Raw genomic sequence first — 5543 nt, 5'->3', positions numbered from 1 at the left:
CAATGCACCATAACCCCAAAATAAATAATACTTTTTCACTTAAAGTCAAGTTGATCACAAGTACTGGTCACTAAATGAACTAGAAATAGAAAATAAATTAGTACTTTTACACTCCACGTGAAGTCAAGTTGCATGAAAGTGGTTGAGGACAACTGGATCAGAACCCAAAAATAAATTAATACTTATGGTGGCTTTTGCACCTGCGAAAAGTCAAGTTGGTTGTAGTTCTTGAGTATTAAATGAACCAGAACCAGAAACTAAATTAATATTTTACACACAACCGGCTTTTGCATCTAACTATAGTTACTGTTGTTAATACTTTTACAGGTCACCTAAAGTCAAGTTGCTTGAAAGTAATTGAGTACGAATGGACCAGAACCAGAAATAATTGATAGTCATGGTGGGCCCGCCCTCGTGGAGACATTCAGCCCAATTTGAGGAAGAGAAACCCTAATCTTGCTAGAGCTTTGGTGGTGGGAATGATAAAATCTGGTACGCCTCTGGTGTGGAAGAACTTGTGCTCTCAAACACTTGTTGTAATGGGGTTTGGACTGCAGCGAATGTGTTCACCAGCCATTTGAAAAGGGTTGTGCAGGATGTGAAACTGCTCATTTCTTTGCCCAATCTTTCAGCGACATTTGAGCGTCTGAACAATCTAACAGCAGCAAACATATCAGAGATCGGAAATGGGATGTTGGTCAGCTCGATTCAGAGAGTGAGTTCGATTTTCCTCCAAGTGGTGGATGCGGGGAACCTGGTTTTGTTGGAAATGCAATACAATCTTTACAGTTGAAGCTTCGGGAGAGGAGAACCAGATAGCAACATCCGAATTAATGATGCATATGGCACGCATAGTGTTGTTAAGACTCTGCTGCTTCAGACCATCAACAACAGCTTTAAGGTACGCGGTTCATTTGATTTCATCATTTGGGTAACGGTCTCCAAACGTTACGATATCTTAAATTACAAGATTGCATTGCCAGTAGATAAAACTGACAGAACTTTCTAGACAAATCTAATTTGGAAGGGCAAAAATATAGGCTGTGGTCTTATTTAAGGGATACTTTTTTTTTTTCTTGTACTAGATGATGTGGAAGAGTCTTGAACTGCAAACCCTAGGAGGGTCATAATGACAGAGGTTACTACTAGGAATAAGGAAGTGTGTACAAGTATGGAAGCTGATGAGATAGCAAGAGTGGAACCGCTACCCGTAGAGGGGGGTTGGCAGTTGTTTTGTTGCAGAGCATTTCCAAATGGAAGTGTTCATGATGAAATAGGAAACTTTGCCAGGAAAATCGCAGTGAAGTGCAAGGGTACGGCACTGCCTATAAATGTAGTGGTTGCCCCAATGAGAAACTATACTTATCAAGATAAGTGGAAACATGGTTTACATCATATGCACAAGATAGATGACAAGTTTTATGGCCTGCCCGATGAAATTGAGGAAAAAACATTTCAACTTATGAAATGGAGTTGCAATGGTCTACAAGATTATTTGAAGACGCGTTTTGTGTATTTTGCAGCTTTTTCAGAAGACACAGTAATTTACTGTAAAGAGGTCATAGATTTTTGGATTGCAGAAGATCTGGTTTTGTATATTTAACAGCTTTTCCCAAGACAACATAATCCACAGCTAAAGTGGAGAGCTATTTGACACACATAGGGTACAGTTTTATCAACTTCTTAACGGGTCGTTGTTTGATTGAGCTTGTAAAAACGGATAGCGTGGATGTGATTGAAGCTGTTGAAATACACCATGTCCTTCGTGATCAGCCGATTCCCATTGCCTAGAAGGAACACAGGTGTTATTTCAAAGTATTTGAAAAAACTCCCCACGGAGTTGCCATGTTTGATAGCTCAATGTACTGGAACCCAAAGTTGGAGGAGTTGGAGTAGGTTACGGGTTTTCCAAGCTAAAGATGTTCGACTCTTTGGGTAATAGAGTTGTTGGGAGATGTTGGGGCAGTGGCAGCGGAAAGTGGAAGTTGAGGGTTGGGAGAGTGGGCATCACCTTTAGCTGTGCTCAAGTGTTTTAGTCTATGTTATTGGAGAAATTGAAGACTATTGTGCAATAAAAAAAATTATACTCGTTTAAAGGATCTGCAAAGTTCGTGCCGTCTCAGGTTTTTTAAGTCCTATTAAAATCACTGATCTAGAGGGGATTATGGGAAATTGATTAAAGAGGAAAAACTGTAGCTGGGAGTGACCTGCAAAGTTTGCGCCGTCACAGGATTCTATAAGTCAGGATAAAATTGCAAAACCTGGAATATCTTTGCCTTCGCCTTTGGCAGTGTGCTGTGGAGCGACTGGGTTAATGAATTTCGAAAGCTTGCATACCTTGATAGCCGGATCTGTAAGCAGCTGAAAGAGCTACCCCGCAAAGTTGCTTGGAGATATACTCGAACCAGAAGTTCGAAGAGTTGGAGTAGGGGATGAGTTTTCCAAAGCTACAGGTGTTGACCCTTTGGGGAATACAGTCAGAGTGTGTTGGGGCAGTGGCAGCGAAAAAGTGGAAGTGGAGCTGCGAGAGTGGGCGTCACCCTGACCCGTGCTGAAGTCTCTTCGTGTATAATTATATTATTGGGATAATTAGAAGACATTGCGTGGGAATGGTAGAAGTTTAAATGAAACAGGAGGTGACAGACAATGGTGGGGATGCAAATCAATGGAAGATTTTAATCTGATGAAAATAAATTTGGAAATTGAAATGCTAGAAAGTGGGAGAAGTTGAAATGCTATACTATTTGTAAAGGTAAATAAATGTTTTTCCTTCATATTCACAGGTAACAAGAGGAACAACAGTGAAGCTGCTCGTCTCTGCCTCAAGGGAAAAAAAAGAAAAGGCCAATAATTTGTTTGGCAATCGTCTTACCTGTGGGCAGACTATAAAAAATGATTACTGAATAAATTAATAAAAGGGTAATTGATTTAGTGCATTTTGTATGAAGTGATGCAATTAGTATTTGAATTTTGTATAAATGTTAATAGCTCATTCAGCAATCTGATTTCTGTTTATTGTGTGGATAGTTCATATTTGAATTTTGTATAAATGTTAATAGCTCATATTAGGTAATCTGATTTCTGTTTTATTGTGTGGATAGTTTATATTCAACAATCTATTTGTTTTTATACTTTGAACATAAATCATTTGTGTTTTGACAATTGGACACAAACAGTAAAGTCATCTGCCATCAAAACAGATAATATTTAGTTATCAGTCCCAATTCAAACCTGTAGGTCTTTGCAAATGTATTTCGAGAAATTGTTACTTATGGATTATTGAATTTACATGAAAGGAAGACGATTTATCCAGAATGCAGCGCCGGGAAGCTAAGCTAAGTCGTGAGGCTTGATGATCTAAAACGCCGCAATACCGCAGGGAATGGGGGAATACCATCTATACCCGTGTACAATAAGTCAAGTTCAAGGTCTACCAATACTGTAGTATGTACAAGGGCCAATAAGAGCTGGATCAATAGTGGCCAAAACACCTATAACGGGATAATAGGCTTGATTGGTTCCCCACTCTTCAGGTGCTTTCGTTAGCTGGTCACTCTTGAGGTGTTTTAGTTAGCTCGCACCTCATCGATCAATGGAATGTGACCCCTCTAAAAGAAGCCTTCCTCTTCCTCTTTCAGTGAGGTTGGTTGTTATTCTAGGAATATTTAGCTTTTTTTCTTAGGTGATAATTTGCATTCTAATTTCATAATTTAGATGTTAAATATATATGGTTATGCGTTTTCTTTTCTGACACAGTTTATTATGATAAAAAACCACTATCTTAATCAACAAAGTAGATATGATGAATTATGAAAGTTAGATGTATTAAATACATATGATATAAATCAATGTATTTTTCATCTGAAAAATTTTCAAATTATATTAGATAAATATGAAAAAGTCAATTTTTTATATAATAATTTGTATGATAGTTTTATAAGTATGATAGTTTCATAAATATGTTAGATAAATGTGAAAAAATAAACTTAAAATTAGAGATACAACTCAGTTGATATTTGAAATTATAGACATTCATTTAAATAAAAATTAAAAATAAAATAAAAATAAAAATAATGAATTGATATTCTATTTGGTTTCATTTCCTTTTTCAAAAACTTAATTTCTATCCATACTCTTCAATACAATAATCATAAAGTTCTTATTTCATTTCCAACTCCGCGAACTTGAAAGTGACAATGAAAGTTCATTCACTGGCTGCTGTTTGACGCCCACTGAGCTCATCAATCTGTTTATTTAATGTAGATTCACGTTAATAAATGTTGTTACAAATTCCTCGTTGGAACCCAGGCTCTACATATAATTGCTAGATATGCAGGTATCATGTGAGGAGGCATTAAAGGATACAGAGGAAATTTTTATATGGGTGTTGCAAACAGTTAGTTTTGACAAATTCCTTATTCCTACTTCCGTCAGTTTCTTGATCATCTCATTATGGCACTGGCATCTGATCATCGCATTATGCCACTGGCTAGTAAAATTGTTAAGAATATTTTTTTTTATGATTATTTTGTAGTGTTATGATCCGGATTATTCACAGTTTTTAGTTCATTCTGCTGACATTTCAAATCCCAAAAAAGTTCATCATCAGGACAAATATGTGATTTTTAGTTTACTCTAGCATTTACACTCAGTTCAATATTTTTCTACTCTCCAGTTTTTATATTTGATTAATGTGGTTTAAATGTTGAAATTTAAAAGTAAAACGGAAAGTTAATCATCTCACTAAAAGGCTGGCCGTAGTTAGAGGTAAATTTTATTTAATCATATTTATGTAAAGTTATTATGATTATTATTTTTTTTGAAAATCAAAAAAATTATATTAAATTGAATTTCATCAAAATTTTTATTATAAAATTTCAGTATTTCAAATTTTATCAAATATATAAATTTTAATTTATCTTAATATTTATATAAGATTTTTAGTTTTTTTTTTCTTTCTTTTATAAAAAATAATTTGGATTCCTATTTAATATTCTTAACTTCTGATTATTTTCAAGAATAATCCAGCTTTAACATGTTCTTTCATCCATTTAAGCATTGCCTTAATTGATAAGTCATATGACCTCCTTCATAACCTCAACTTGAATTCAAGTTGAGATGTAGTAAGCAATATCTGATGCTTTTTATATATCCATAGGTTCTCAAACAATATCTCCAAATATTCCTTTTTTATTTATTTTTAGACAAATTATACAGGCGTAGTCTTTATATAAACCCATGCTCTTCTTCATGCTTGATGACCATGTAAACAATATCTTCAAATATTCTTTATTTATTTATTTTTAGACCAATTATACAGGCGTAGTCGTTATATAAATCCATGATCTTCTTGCCTGAAGAGTCTTTGCTTTTGCTGAGCATGTAATCCTTTTCTATTAAAGGTTGTCATTTTCCTTTCTGGAAAAATAAACCTCAACTTTGCAAGCATACTATTGGTGGGTACCTTGGACATTGGCCATGGAGCCTGGCCAACTCCAATGCATTTGCTCATATTTCTCTTTATATTTAACACACTAGATCAT

General features: G+C 35.1%; 1 long non-coding RNA gene across 1 annotated transcript; it reads left to right on the top strand.

The window, feature by feature from the left end:
* Nucleotides 1–293: 293 nt before the first annotated feature.
* LOC149234855 (uncharacterized) lies at nt 294–2936 on the top strand. The gene is made up of 2 exons (XR_016246126.1): nt 294–901; nt 1086–2936. It is a non-coding gene; the product is annotated as an uncharacterized LOC149234855 (long non-coding RNA).
* Nucleotides 2937–5543: the final 2607 nt, after the last annotated feature.

Source organism: Pinus tabuliformis, chromosome 8 (genome assembly GCF_031772625.1).
Source record: "Pinus tabuliformis cultivar Carrire ecotype Pingquan chromosome 8, CPIR1, whole genome shotgun sequence".
NCBI classification, from domain to species: domain Eukaryota; kingdom Viridiplantae; phylum Streptophyta; class Pinopsida; order Pinales; family Pinaceae; genus Pinus; species Pinus tabuliformis.
The sequence above is the reverse complement of the archived record's forward strand: the minus strand, read 5'-3'. Positions and strand labels throughout refer to the sequence as shown.